This window comes from Streptopelia decaocto (genome assembly GCF_964273445.1).
Source record: "Streptopelia decaocto genome assembly, chromosome: 4".
NCBI classification, from domain to species: Eukaryota; Metazoa; Chordata; class Aves; order Columbiformes; family Columbidae; genus Streptopelia; species Streptopelia decaocto.
The window spans coordinates 53290200-53306157 of NC_138658.1; the positions used below are offsets into that span (position 1 = coordinate 53290200).

At 42.8% G+C, this 15958-nt stretch overlaps 1 protein-coding gene across 4 annotated transcripts in view; it reads left to right on the forward strand.

Annotated features, from left to right (window-relative positions):
* The window catches only part of APBB2 (amyloid beta precursor protein binding family B member 2), a 177668-nt gene that overhangs the window by 9721 nt on the left and 151989 nt on the right, over window positions 1-15958 (forward strand). For all 4 annotated transcript variants that reach the window (XM_082051092.1, XM_082051098.1, XM_082051093.1 and 1 more), the window contains exon 2: window positions 8978-9112. The gene's annotated coding sequence lies outside the window, so the exon portion shown is untranslated. The remainder of the gene's footprint in view (window positions 1-8977; window positions 9113-15958) is intronic.

Here is a 15958-nt window from a genome sequence, read left to right on the forward strand (position 1 = left end):
TAGCAGTGGCTCTGGTGGCACTGGGAGCCCCAGAGACGTGGCAGCTGAGAGCTGTTTCTGTCCTTGCGTGCAGCAACCGGAGGCTTTAGTGCTCAGACCTGCCCTCCAGTCTCTGAAGAGGCACAGGAGTCAGTGGCCGCTGGCCATCCTGCAGCACAGCGCTTCGATCTGCTTGCTAAACCAGCAGGTAGGAGTGCTAGCTGGGCAGAAAACATTTTGTGGGATTTGTCCAAAATAAATACCTAATTTTACATGGGCGAGGCTGAAATTCTTTGGCTGTGCCTCCTTCCACAGCAGAAGAGAAACTCTCCTTCCTCACTATGCTTTTCCAAAGCTTTTGTGCATATACAATGTAAAATGATTATTTTCCTGAATTTAAAGCTTGGAACATCCTTCTGTGAGTTCTCATGGATGCCTAGATCTTACTGCTTTGAAAACCCATTTGAAGACAGATAACCCAAACTTCTCTGAACCTTCCACAAAAGGTTCACATTGAGGCATTTGGCTGGCTTCTCTGCTTCTGCTCTGCTCCTGCATAATCCTTAAAGTGTAAATATAGAGCTTGAAAAAATAACACTCAATCTGGCTGACAGTATTGCAGCCTGCACTAAGACTTAAATTAAGAAATATGAGCTTCTGCTATAAATCAGAAATTTGAGTTTGTAACCCCTTAATTTTTGGCCCAATAGATCCTGTAACTCCCAGAAAGCTATTAACATTCATCTCTAAGTCCTGAGGATGTTCTAAATCTGTGGATTATTTAAGCAATGCATGCGCCGAGGTTTAAAATAAGACTGCTAACCCGCACAACATGCCAGCGGTAAAACCAGGAGTGGACGGTGTGGAGCTGATTCGGGATGTGCCAAGTGACTGATCCGACTTCAAACCTAACTGATGTTGAGCTTTAGCTCCTGCTGCCTGTACTGCTTTTGCTGCTGTACAGGTATGGAAAATACATGGGATCCTGATGTTTGTACTAGTATAATTATTTCATGCAAACTAATGGAGTGGATTCTGGTTGCACAGTGGCATCTGGCTCTTGTAGGATGTTCCTGCTTGGCACGTGGTTTTAGTATGTCCTGAGTTCGCTGCTGAATGTGAATGCTTGGGGACTCCCTCAAGGAGCCAGCGTTCAAGCACGGAACTGGGTTTTCCCCATTTTGGGGTTGCTCTTTGAACTTGGATTGCAAGCAAATGTTTTTGGCACAATTTAAATGCAGTGTGCTATTATGGCAAGATGTGAGGCATCCTTGCAGAAGGGGGGCTCAAAAGGAGGTGTTGGAATTCTAGATCCATCATGGTAGAGGATTAAACTGAATTTGTGTAGATTTTAAAAGCTGATGGAGATGATGCTCAAGACAGACTGATGCATGTACCCTGCATTTCCAAAATTAAGATACTGGTTCTCCTAAAGGCTGGTTCAGGTGGTGGCCGGAGCTAGCACATAAATAGATAAAGAGGAATTTTATTTACACAGAGGAGTTAAATGATGAAATGGGCTGCAAAACGCAGCAGTATTTTACTAAATCATTTGCACGGAAGTAGGCACTAACCTTGAAATAAAACTCCTCTGTGGAGCAGTGGGGAAGCGTGCTTCACATTAGGTACAATATAAACCCACTTAAAAATGTTTTCTTGGCCCCTTCCCCTAGTCCTGGGTGTGTCCTGGAATATTCTAAAATTACCTGCATTTGAGAATAAATGTGCTCTGTTTCACAGAAATGGAAGTTTAGATCTAGGAGTTTCACATACAAGCCATGTTCCTGTGCGTTTCTTGGCCATTCCTAATGTAGTAGGGTCTGTAACTTTTATTATTTCTGGTTCAGATGCGTAAGCTAACTCCAATGCTTTCACAGCACAACAGGAAGTTTTAAAAGGCCTTGAGAGACCCTGTGCAAAGATTGTCAAATGGCCGCAGCTGCTGGGTAGAAATGGACGATTGAAAAGTAGAGTTTTCCCAAGGGCTGTCAGTTGCATGTGTCAGGCTCATGGATGAGTCATGTTTCTGCCTCTCTCAGAAGCCGTGGGTGACAGAACCTTTTCTTCCAAGCAGAGCAGCGAACACTTAAACACTTGGCTCTTCTGGAGGCTGATACAATCTGAGGTAGCAAGTATCTGCACACCATATGGAAAATGGTAGTGAAATCATTAGTGCTTTTGAAATTGATGTTTTCATAGTTGTTAGCCATAACTTGAAAGCACCACAATATCTTAAGCTTGATAAAATCCTTAAACTTAGAGCAAACCAGTTCCTGTAAAGGTCCTTCAATTACAGAGAACCTCTCAGTTTTGCAAGGTGAGAGAGATGGATCTGGAGCAGATTGGTTTTACTGAAGACTGACAGGCAAAGCACTGTAGTGAAATAGTGTGGGTTTGATTCCCCTCTGTTGGGGAGCAGGTATTTAAAAAAAAATAAAAAAGCCAACTCTATTGGGAAGTCTAACTCTAGTGCTGATATCTTAAGAGGGACTAGAAGTGGCTTCAGAAATTGAACTGTTATTGTAGAAAAGCCACTCATTGTAAGAATCACAATCAGGAAACTTGCTTTCTTGATTCTGAACAGGAATAGTCTTAAGAGACTTTTACATGTTCATTTCCTTCATATGCTCATTGCTGTTTCATGGTATAACAATTTCTGTGTTTAAAACAACCTTTTCTTTAGGAAAAAAATAAAAAGATAAAGAACAAAGTATTTATAATTTTAGCATGGGGTTGGCATCTTTTAATTAGGTGCTTTAAAGACAAAGTTAAGAAATGGCATGCCAACAGGAATTTTTAGATCTGGTTTTCCTGTTGTCACATGCATTGCTCCACATTGACACGTGATGTTAGACCTGCTCCCTGGTCTTGCAGATGAAGCTGTGCTGTCATCTCTGGTGAGGAGGTGTCCTCCCGCGGGTGAGACCAGGGCTGGCTTTACGTCCCAGGAGACCCTGCACGAGAGGCTAAAAGGACAGGGGTTCCCTCCCCAAAATACTGATAATGAGACATGAATTTCTTTAACTGTACTATAAACTTTAGATGCAGGTTGCATGTTAGTAATGATGGAATTGCTGGGGGAGGGGATGGGGGGGCTGTTGTTGCCAGCATTCAGGCAAGCGGTGTGTTTTGGCTTTTGCTCCTGTGAGGTGATGATTGCCTGCTGGCCATGTAATGAGGGCAGAAGAAGGTATTTCAGTGACGCTTGCACTAGGCGTGTTTCAGCTGGGATGCCTGACCTTTGGGGTGTGGGAGCGTGCACCTTGGTTGCTTCCATGGGTCTCCAAGGGTCTCCCTTCTGAATCAGAAGGATTGGCACCTGCCTCCCCCCATCCCCAATAACAAGAGTGGGGTGTTTTTTAATGAGGAGTAATTACTGTTTTCATTTTCTGATTTCGACCATTGGTGATACAAAAGCCACTAGTCAATTATTTTGGGTTTTTTTGTAGGATAAAAATAGGAGCTAGGAGTGATGATATGATAGTATACCAGACTCTGCATAGTTCTTTTGTTGAAAGGAATCTGTTTGCCTGAATGTTCACTGGTAATCATTATCATTTAGGTTCTTCTGTCTTTAGAGGAAACAAATCTGACTTTTTTCCTGCATCCTGTTTTTGTGTAAATCACTAATTTATCTTCCGTTTCATTAGGCTGTGGCCAGCACCAGATTTAGGATCATAGTATTATTATTAAGGAACTTTGGTGTTTTAATAACGCATGTGGGATGTGCTTCTGAGCGATACAGAAGGGATGTTACGTGCTGCCTGGACATCCCAGCAGGCATAGTGAGAATTATACTTGGGACTTCTGTGAATTTTTGAGTGACTGCTATTAAGACTGGCAAGTGTATCGAGGTCTTGAGCACACAGAGCATTAATTGCTGCTCCAGATAAACTTGGAATGTATAACCAGTAGAGCTCTACTCTGCTGACTTCATTCTCATGCTCTCAGAGGTCAAAATTGGCTTAAATGTGGTGGCTTAATTTCATGTCATTGACCCCTTTGTACAAATGCACACTGCGTGGGATGGCTGAGGAACATGCCGTGAGCTGCTTGACCAAGCCAGCCGGGCTCCCGTGTCCCCTCCCGGCATGGATTGGCCCGAGACCTCCTTCCAGGGCTGATGGCACAACTCAGAGCTGTGCTCCCCTGCAGTTAGTCAGGCTGATTGCCAGCTTTGGTGGTTGCTGATGTTGGTTGCAGAGGTAGAAATGCCGTTGCTCTGGATTAGGCATTGCATGAAGAAGAGAAATTAACGAGTACATTTTGTTAAGGAAAATGTGGGTTTTCTTGGGGCTGTTTTTCCCGTTGGGAGGGAAAACACAAGATTTGAATTTCTGTTTCTTAGAGTGCTACTTCTTGCAGTAAGTGAACCAGAAGCTGTAAGAAGAGCTTTCATTTTCTTGGGTGACTAAACATTTATTCTCCAGATACACATCAGCCCTGTTTGTAGTGAAAGTGAACTTATTGGGGTTTGAGTGTGGTGTATTTTTTTTTTTAAAACAGATTTTAAACTTCTACCCTGAGCAGTGAAATATTGTGTTTTCATTCTTTGCATATTTCTTGGGTTTGGTTCTAATAGAATATGAAGATGTGCAAAAGTTATTTATTTTCCTAAGTGGTAACAGCCGTGGTGTGTTTGAAGCACTGAGTGGTGTGTTTACAGAAGAAACAGTCTTTTGATATGTAAAGTTTTAAAACAGATATTAAAGGAAGGAGTAATTAAAACCAAGAATGGAGAATGGGACAAAATGCAGCATAAGTTTATCCATAGGTAGATTATGCCGAAGTAAATGAATTTTTTTTTTTTCCCAGCTTAAAATGCAAGTTAGGATAAAAATATAGATTTTTATCTAGTCTTTAATAAAAGGTTTATTATGGCATGAAGTGGGAAACTCTGAAGTAGAGGAGCAGGTCATTAGACTTATAAAGCTGTTAAGGGTCTGGCTAAAGTGGAAATAATAGAAGAGCAAAGGAGACCCCCCAGGCTGGGGAAGAGTAGCGATGGGATATTGCCACAAAACCTTTGGCAACCAGAAATTAGGAATACACACAAGACACATTAATCTTGCTGGTATTAAATGAGATGTTGTAGACATGTAGATGTATCAAACCATTATCTAGTGCACTGTAGAAATCTTGTCTAGGAAGAAATGAATCATTTTGGTAATGAGAAGTGAGAAAGGTTTAAACCCAACTTGGTATAAGAAGGCTCCTTGTTCTGAACATGTGCATTGGCTTTGCCGCAAGCAGTACCCAGCATTTTACAGGGAGATGCTCTGGGATTTCTTCTCTCTTGTTTTCTTTGGTCTTCCCCAGTTTCTTTTCAAGCTCTGCCTCAGTTTGCCTTTTTTATCACACTTTTTCTTTCTGAAGTCATACAGTACTCTTCTTTGTGCTTGTGGCTCTGGAAAAGCTAGTTGAAAGGAGACTTTGGCAGTTGTGTTTGGAGATGGCGCTGAGGATGAGTGGGCTGGCTCATTCAGCCAGGGAAGGGGGACAGGCCTCTGCAGCTACTGGACTTTGGGCTGCTGGTGGCCCTGCAGTTTTGAGGCTGGGGGTACAGCCTCCTATGTGGCCTCTTGGATCGTATCAGGAGGTGGATTCGAAAAGAATCACCAGAGTTTTGCTTTTTCTCTGCTTGCTGTAAAGGCTTTGGCAAGGACTTCACTGCGTACCTAATTATAATAACAGTACATTAAATGAGAAGGCTGCATAATATGCTTCTATTTATTAAATACTATTGTTATCTGAATTTAGTTAATCGTCAGGTTCTGTGTAACCTGAAGCTCCCCAGGTTTAGGGCTTAGTTTGTGTTTTATAGCTGTCTTACTTAAAAATACCAGACAGCATCTCCCCTCCCAAGTGTTTTAAATGTCATTGTAGCCCTACTGTGGGTGATTTATCTTTGAAGGCAGTGATGGCAAAGGGCGAGCAGTCCTAGGAATAGTGTTAGGAGTTTCCTGCTACCAGCCTTCCCCAGTGTGTGGTAAGTCAGGAGCTGCCTTCATCTCCATCCCATAAAGACAGGGAGCGGTGATCCAAATAGTGTCTGTTCTTGTTCCTTGCAGACCTGCATAGTGAATTAAGGCAGCTCTGTAAGGTAGACAAGGAAGATATTAGAGCAAGGATGGGGAAAGGCCTCCCTAAATGCTCCACTGTGGTTAAAATCTTCATGGCAGCGATTTGAGATTTTTATAGATAGTCATTATTGAACCTTTTATTCAAGTGGTAAGCTCTGTCCTGTGTTAGACTCAAAGAACAGTGTAGGAAATAACATTTTTCTTCTCTTAAGGAAGGCGTTTGCCACCCTTGTTAATGTATGGTATGTTACTTCTAAGTAACCAGTTACAATTGGGTGAGCAAGGGAAGACCGACTGTGCTGACTTTGGGTCACTCATGATTGGAAATTAAATAAGGCGTTGTGTATGCTTAAGTCCATAAAAGGTGTTGTTTCCAATATCTTGGAAGGCCTTTGCATCAGAATGGCTCGGGATGCTGCTATTAAGTTACAACAGGGATTTTGATTTTTCTGGGAAAACCAGAAAAATATTTTGTCCATTTTGCTTAGCAATGAATGTCTGACTTTTTTTTTTTGCTTTATTTTTGTATTTTAAGCAGTACATCAATGCTTGCAGAACTTTGATTTTGGCCCACTGATATTAATGGGATAGATGGGCTGAAGTACTTTCCTCTGATATAAGTGGGGCCTGGAACATGTTTGAAAGGCATATCACTTTGTTCATATGAATTATGCCTTCTTCCTCCCCAAATACTACAATATCTTGGTATTGGGTCATTCGCATCCTGAAGAGCACAAGCCAGAGACAGCTTTGCTTTTGCTTGAAGTATCTGGCTCTCAACTTGTTTGGCTTTAGGCTGACAGTGTCTTAGGACTGGCCAAGTTGGAATGTGTTTTCAATGCTCTTAACTGGCAGACATTGTGACCTTTGTAGTTTCAGGATATTGTTTTTCAGCTGGGCACTTTTAGCCCTAGTGGTTCAGCTGGTACTTCTTTAAAATTGATGGATATCCAAGAATGAGGAGAAACTACTTGTCTGATGAGGAGATACTGGAAACTGAATTAAAATGGTGAAATATTGAGGTCAAGATACTCTTTAATTGAAAACAATAGCTCTTCACATGTGGTGTGTGTTTATAGCAAGAATATAATTCTTGCAATGAAGAAGGTGCAGAACACGAGGCAAAATTACCCACAGCTAAAGATTTATTGACTTGGCTATGTTTTTTATTCCCAAAACAGACTGCAGTGTATTGTGAAGGAGGGCAGCTGTGTTTGGACTCGGAAGTGTTTAGCAATTGCTTGCTGACTGTGATGGGTTTGATACAGAGCAGTGTTCAGAAAATGTATGGGTTTGTGTTGAAGTCAGGAGCACAGCAGTGGAAGATTACTAATGCAGTTTGTACATGATTAAACAGGGGCAGAGGCAGGGAAGCCATGGCAGAGCGGAGAGGCATAAGCACATGTGCCTTTCGGCTGTATTTTACTCTGCCATGGTGGGTTGGGCTGTCAACATCTCTCCTACATCTTCCTTTTTTGTTTTTTGCTCCCTGCTGAGGAAAATGTAAAGTTGCAGTCTCATTTGAGGTTTTTCTGTACAGACTTACCTTTTAACTGCAATAATGATGGGACCCCTCCCTCCTCCATGGGTACCCTGTAGTAGTGTTGCTCATGTCCCTATGTAACCAGAAATGCAGAGAAGGATTAATAAAACCTTGCCTGCTGCACAACGGTTTCCCTCCAAGTTCTAATGGATGGGAAAGTTCCATACGCGGCTGAGTTCTGATTTCTGCCTGCCTGCTTCCCCCCACCCTGAAACAAATGATTAAAGGTTGCTGTTAAATTCCCTTCATTTTCTTTTTAAGCCCTCAGGTCATATCAACGTGCCTAAGTTCAGTGGTTTTAGCTTCAACTTAAGTAGTGTTTGGGGAAAGTGTTACATTTAGAAAAAACACTTTATTGTGGAACAGTTTTAACATTATATAGAAAACTAGTACTTAATGGCCAATAAGATGATTTATGTTGCTAAGGCAACCATGTTGCAAGATATCAGAACAGCGGAGTTACGGGTATTTGTGCCACGGAGGTGTGTGCCTTCAGTTCCCTGCGTGACCACATTGTACTTAATCACAAAAGGATCTGTCTACATTTGCAGTGCTGGGGCATTTAAGACGTGCTATTATGTCTAGTTTATATAAAGATTCCTGCATATATTAATTATTTGGTTACTGTGCTCATGTGTTTTAGGGGGAAGAGTGGAGGGAGGTGGCTTGAGTAATGTCATGCAATTGATGGTAAAATAGATACGCATCTGTCTTTTCTTACTGAGTCACAAATTTGGCATGTAGGTGTCCACAGGCCTCAGAAGGTTTTTCCACCTTGGTTGTTAGCACTGGTGCTACGAGTGCCAGCGGCAAGCTAGCGTTTGGTCATGTAGATGATAACTGGCATGGTAGATACACCCACAGGGATTGTGTGACATCCAGGAACTGGCACAGAGGAAATTTGTCTGGCTGTTTGTTTACTTGCAGCTCAGCTCTTCTTTTGTTACAGATGGTTAAGACAAGAAAAGACTTCATTTATGACTTTGAGGCACTGCCAGGCTGTTTCTCCTTGCAAGACTAGCCAACAGATTGTTTAAAAACTTATAAACAACAAGAATTAGCAGCCTAAGCTGACACGGGCTTTAAACAGCATGTTCCCGGGAGCATTCTTCCTTTGCCGTGTCAGGATAGCCACGTTTTACTACAGTTATTATGCTCCTTACAGGATTTACAAACACATCCAGTCATGTTGGGCTCCTGACTCCCGTTGTTGGGGTGTTTTGTCTTTTCAGAGCGTCTTAGGCTGCCTTCAACACTTTTTATCTAGCTGGCCTTACCACAGCATGGAAACCAGAAAGAGTTGCATAGAAAGTTGCTGTTTGGACCCTGATTAAAGTTACTTATGTGTTTCATCATCCTCTTCTCCCAGCAGGGCTCTATCTCTTTGGCCAGTGAGGACTGGAAAGGCCACCAGCTCATTTGCAACGCAAGAAGCTGTGCTGGAGTAGTGTTCCCTTGTGCTGAGCAGAGGCTCTTTAAGTTGAAATGAGGAGACTTGCTTGAAAATGTAAGTTTTTGGGTGTTCTTGAGTAAAAAGAGATGACGTATTTTCAAAACCTACCTGATGCCCTGAAATGTGCTGTTTGAAGTTTGGTCTAAGTTGTGATACATCAGTACATTTAAATGAAAACCACCAAATGTTCATAGCTAAAGATTGCTGTTCAGCTCCTTAGAAGTGTTAATATTGAGTTATTCTGTTCCAAATTCTTTCTTTTCCTTAAAGTAAGTGTTCTTTTTTCATACTGTGGGTTTTTGGTTTTTTTGTGCCTTGAAAACTGCACTCTTAGTTTTAAATGAACTTACAGTAAGACAGGTAAAAACAAAAGGCTGAAAATTTCCTTTCTGGTTTTTTTTTTTTTTTTTTCCTTCTGTCCCATTTCTTTCCAGATGTGTTTGTTTTTTTTTTTTTCCCCTCTGCTTCTGAAGATTTAAGGCAGGGAAGCTGGGGGAAGTTATAAAGTGGAGGTTTAGGGATTAGCTGTAGGCATGGTTGTCCCATCTGCAAAGATACAAGAAACGTGCTGCTTTTAGCTCTTCCAAGAGCTGGTTGTTGAATCCAAAAGAAGTGTGACTTGGAAACCTTCGAAGACCCCGTTCAGGCTAAATGCAGTATGTAGTTTTAGATCTGTGCTCTTTTTCAAGAGCCCCAGGCCCGTGTCACTAGAGAACAAATGGTAAGAATATGTGGGGAAGTCAAATGAAGGATAACGTGCATCTCACTGGAACCAGTCACACTGTAACTTGGTGCTGTCTCACCATTACAAAAGAAGTGGGCAGCATCCTGGGTTGGAAAAGCTTGTTGTGGAGGAGGATGCTGTTCTGCTTGGTGTTTCTAACTGAGGACATGCATATTTAATGGTTAAAAGAGCAGTTTTGGAAAGATGTTGCTTATATTACTTCAGCATTGTGCAGTGTTAGGGCAGCTGCAGTTTATCTGTCTCTGACATGAAGATGATAATAGCCTTCTTAACTCAAGTAGAAGTTGTATAAATTAGTACTTCAGAAATTCTTATCAACTGTTAAGATAAGATACACTGTGGTTAATGTGAATTACTGTTAAGGAATGATGATGAGATGAAAAATGGAGTATCAGACACCGTTTTCATTTAACAGCTGTGGTTTCAATGATAAAGACATAGAAATCCCTTCACATGAAACAAATTATTTTAAATATTTTAGTGTGTTTTGAATATATATTTACATTTTAAAATACTTTAAATTCTGACAGGAAGTTTTCTTCTGTCTCCTTGATGGTCTCTGAAATCACAGAATCACAGAAAATGGTTAGGGTTGGAAGGGGCCTCTCGATGTCATCTAGTCCAACCCACCTGCTAAAGCAGGTTCACCTAGAGCAGATTGTACAGGAATGTGTCCAGGTGGGTCGGTCTTGAATGTCTCCAGAGAAGGAGACTCCACAACCTCTCTGGGCAGCCTGTTCCAGTGGTCTGGCACCCTCAAAGTAAAGAAGTTTCTCCTCAGATTCAGATGGAATCTCCTGTGCTTCAGTCTGTTCCTGTTGCCCCTCATCCTATCATTGGGCACCACTGAAAGGAGTCTGGTCCCATTCTTGAGATAATTAAAAACATTGATGAGGTCTCCTCTCAGCCTTCTCTTCTCCAGGCTGAACAGATGGAGCGCTCTCAGTTTCTCCTCCTAAGAAAGATGCTCCAGACCCCTGACAATCTTCATAGCCCTCTGCTGGACTCCCTCCAGTAATTCCTTGTTCTTCTTAAACTGGAGAGCCCGGAACTGGACACAGTACTCCAGATGCAGCCTCACCAGGGTAGAGCAGAGGGGGAAGATAACCTCTCTCAACCTGCTGGTCACACTCTTCTTAATGCACCCCAGGATACCGTTGGCCTTCTTGGCCACAAAGGCACATTGTTGACTCATGGTCAGCCTGTTGTTGACATGAATTACCAAGTCCTTCTCTGCAGTGCTGCTTTCCAGCAGGTAAATCCTTTCAGGGAGAAGGGAAGGAGTACTTAGAAAGCAATTTCTGATATTAAATGGCTGAATTTGGGTTTGGGGAGTTCATAGGGTGGGAAGAATTTTATTGAGAATTGGCTCATTGCACAGGGCCAGAGGTCAGCTGCCCTGGGGTGCTTTGGGCCCCAGCATCAGTCCCCAGCCATGCTCTGCTGCCGGAGATGGGGCTGGTGGGATGCGGCTGTCCCTTCCGTGGGACGGGGGACCTAGCCAGGGGACCGTGAAGCTGAACAAATGCCAGTGCTAGCCAACCTTGTAATCAATTAGGCACAAAGTGAAAAGGGTAAGGAAGGAAAACAAAAAGCTGGGTGTGAAACATCAGCAGGGCTTCATTAAGGGTTGTATGATTGACAGCTACTCAGCATCTTCATTTGTGTGTGTGCAAGCTGGGCCAATGCTTCCATTGCATCCGCTGCAAAGACAAATTTGATTGTATCCCCACGTCTTAACTATTTTTTGCACATACAAGAGTGTCCTCTGCTTCTAAAATAACCAGTCCTGTATCGCTGCTCTATCCAGTGCAGATATTTACCTCCCCCTTGCTCCCCAAGAAACTTTGGTCTGAATGTTCAGACTAAACCTGATTTGTTCAGGTTCTTTAACTTTGTTCTCATTTGGTTTATGTCAGCAATTTTATACAGCCTTCTGAGGAGCTATGAATTCCTCTCACAGTTTTACAGTTTTTACTCGGCACGCTACTATTTTTTCACTTTTCCTCTGTTAAAGAAGGTACATGCGAAGGGCATGAATCAGACTTGAGAAACCCTCCACCAGCCCCTGCTGTGGCTCTGTGAGAGGGGGAACCAAAATCTGGAGGGAAAAACTGTTGCTGTGGTAGCAGAAATAATTTCTGATTGGTACTTGCTATTCAGATGCTGATTTCATGTTTCCTGTTTCAATCTCGAAAGAAGTCTGTGTGTTATATGATGAATTAAATGGCCTTTTAATAAGCACAGAACTAGTATCTCCCAAACTCTGTAATTTAGGCACTTATGTGAATAATAGCACATGATGTATAATAGCATGTTGCCTTCAATTTTCTAAACTAATATAGAGGGCAATGAGGCACAAGTGTATAACTTAATTAGGTCTTAATTTTTTGTACTTTGCAGCCCACTTTATGCAGATATCTTTATTTGTATTGTGGTGCAGTTGAATCACTGGAATAATCTTCTGAGCAGTGAGGCTGCCCAATTATGGTTGCAATGAGTCTGCAGAGGTTAATAAATGAAACAACTCTTCTAGATTTTAGTTTCGTTTTCATTGGGCAAAGTGTGCTGGAAGGCACAGTTGGGGAAAAATCATCTGTTTTTACCTTGATGCATTAGTATGCATTTCTGTACTGGCACCTAATGCCTGTTAAGCTCCTGGTGTCTGCAGAAGGCAGCTGCCCCATGGCTGGGCCTTTCCTTCGAGAGGCTGAGCTCTGAGCACCTTCATGCAATGGAGCAAGTGGTCCCAGTTCCCTCTGCTTTTGGTGCAGGCATCGCTGCTGCAGAGTGGGGAAGGGGACTTGCAGCATGCTGTAACAGGGAGAGTAAACTTCCATGCTGTTTCTGGAAAGGACTGGCCAGGCACCTCCATGGAGTGTGGCGTGGGCTCTGTGAGCATCTTGGGTCCTTGCAGTGGGTAAGATTTCAGGCAAGTCCAAATATTCCCATTTTCACTGCTTCCCCCCCCCCCATTTTTCCTTCCTTCCATACTGCAGGACTTTCCACAATGAAATGTTTAATGTGGTGCTGTACAATTTGCCACAGAAGTCTGTATAGACATAATACCTGTTTTCCCGTTGGTGTCCTGCTTGGTTTTACATAGCCCTGCTTCTTGCAGGAACATCCTCTTGTTACAGCTGAAGCATCTTCCATTTGGGAGAGATGATGACTGGGCCTTCAGTAGGGAGAGAAACTGAATGGGCCCATGCAGACTAGAATGGGTTACTTTTCTTGGCCTGTGTCTTGGGCCAAAGAGGCTTTTAAAAGCAGACCATGTGGAGAAGATGGGGTTTGGATGAGCTGGAAGAGGTTACCTGCTGGAGGAGCTAACGTCCTGGAAAAACAATGACTTGGACAACAATACTGCTTGCACTCTTAGTGCAGAAAGGCAGGTGACATGACAAATCTTGATGGTCTCCAAAGACCACTTAATTAACTCTGAACACAAAGAAATAAATCACATTTGTCTGGCTTATGAAATGGCAGAAAAAGGCATAGAACTGTTATTTTTCTTCAGTTGGGAAGAAATTCTTCTGGGCTTGTCTCAAGGGCAGCAAGTTGATTTAATCTAAAGGCTATTAATTTATCTAAGCTTCATGCCAGGATATTAGTTCTTGGAGAAAATAGATCTTTGCCCACATGTGACTCTAAATATATGCTTCCTGAGATGAAGGGGATGAAAAGTCTTTAGCATCACATGTAGTACTGAGAAAATCGTTAAGGAATGTGTATGTTTGCAGATGCTGAGTATGCAATTTCTGAAACAATTTAAACTTTGCTCAGTTTATGCAGAGGGTCCTGTTCTGTCTGTGTGGAGCAACAGGAGGAGGAGGAGAGCTCTGTGGCTGGAGTATACGGTTTCCAGAAATGTCTGATAAATCTCCAGATGGAGAATGCACCACAGTGTCATCAAAGTCAATGTTCCATAGCTATGGAAGAGGCGTCTCTGAGATGAGTGTTCAGAGGAGAGCTTCTCTCCCTTCCTGGGCAGTAGCCGGCTCTGCAAGAGTTCAGCCTTTCTCCGAGGGCCCTTGTGTACTGTTGGTGTGTGGCTTTTGTCATTCCTGCTTGCACGAGGATCAGAGCCTCCAGTGTGCCGGGTCTTATGGCCGTCTGTGTGGTCATCTTTCTAGCTCTTGTCTTTTTAGCTCTTGGCATTACATGGTTGTTGCTTCCCTGTTTTCCCAGCCAGGCTGGCTTTGTGTGGGTGATAGCCAGGAGAGGCAGAGATGAGATTGTAGGGCAGGCAGAGCCATAGAATCACAGGATGGTTTGGGTTGGATTGTAAGGAACCTTTAAAGATCATCTAGTCCAAGAAGTCCCCTGCTGCGGGCAGGGACATCTTCCACTGGATCAGGTTGCTCAAAGCTCCATCCAACCAGACCTTGAACACTTCCAGTAATGGGTCATCCACAACTTCTCTGGGCAACCTGTTCCAGTGTCTTGCCACCCTCATCATAATTTCTTCCTTATGTCCAATCTGAATCTACCCTCTTTTTCAGTTTAAAGCCTGGTCTAGTTTCAGCAGGTGATGCTGCTCCTTTTGCCTGGTACCAGAGCCAGGCCCACTGTGGAGTGAACTTCATCTGTGCCAGCCAGATGGTGTTCTGCATGCTGTTTGAGATGGTGGTGATTGTCAGGGTGGATCAGACCCAGCGTCCCCCTCTTGCCAGTGTCTCATCTACAAGGTGTCAGTGCTGTACGTTTCTAGAGGAAACAGGAGGAGAATCTCTGCTGTATGGGGTAATCTCTCCCACTGTTTTGTTATGGTATGTAATGGTTAGAGGTAGACCTACGCCTTCAAGGTTGCTCATAAATGAATCTTAGTAATACGCCTTGCGTAAATGTAAAAACTATGCCTGGTCTTTGTCCTCACATAAAACATGCCATGCTTGACTTCTATGACTTCCTGCAGGAATTCAGTTTAGTTTGTGTTTATACACACAAACATTCTTGCGTATGCAAACAAACTGTCAGATTTCCTTTTCCAAGTAATTTTCTGTCTTATCATACTTGGGTGTATCTCAGCAGATTCGGATTGTTCAGGAAGACAGTGTATTCTGAGAGTTTTTCCATTCCCAGAGCCAGGCACGTTACCTCTTTCTGAAACAGACGTGACCCGGGCTTGTTTAGCAGCACCTTTTGAGGTGACTGGCACAGCATGCTATTATAGAAGAGTTTACACAGTTGTCTTCTAGAAGACATTTATTACACTAATGTTATATATAATCTCAATTTTGTTGATGCAAGGCTATGCAATTTGTGGTTCTGTTTTTCTGCATTTTAAAACCATGGCTGTGTCTTAAACAGAGACTTTTGCTGAGCTGTTCCAAGTCCTTTTCTAGACTCCTTAAATAATGGTTTAATTAAAAATCCTGTGAGGCTTCACAACGAGCATGAACGCTTGCATTCAGTGTGCATTTGGCAATATTGAATTCCATTGGTGTTGTATTTATTGCCCATCCATGTCACTTATTTGTCTCTGCAGACTCCTCACAGTCCTGTCAGATACTGCTTTACATCAGAAATTGTCATCTGCTGATGTTCTTACCTTTCATCTTTCCCTCCTGCCTTCCTTTCAGTTTGTTGGAGTACAAAATACTTTAAAACACAAGGATGTGGGAGACAGGCTGCTGCTTGTCTTTGCTGTTTTGCACCCTGAGCCCTTATTCTCACCTCGCTGTTGGTGTCCCATCACTTGTCCATCACCTGCTTATCTGGGCGAGCTGGTGCTGCCTGGGGAGGTGTGCATGGCAGCCCTTCTCTCTCTCCTCCTTGGTTGGGTAGGCAATGCAAAGCATGTGTTGTTCTAAATGCTTCAGCAACTACTGAATGTTAGAGCAGCTCTCGGACACCGGTGTGCGTGTCATAGTTGGCCAGGGCAGCCTTCACACTGCAATCTGGTATGTGCTCTTTTTTGCATTGTATTAGTTTTGTAAAATACATCCACATTGATAGTCTTATGTATGATGCACTTTTTGAAATAATGAAGAGTAGTTCGGGTGAATAAGACAGTCTTGCCCTAGTAACTACAGCTATTTAAGAATTAGGAAAAAAAGTTTTGGCTGAAATGATCCAAGGTGTTTTCTTCTTTGGCCAGTATATGCTAGTCGCTTTAGAAGCATTAAAAACTTGGATCTGTTCAGTCCCAG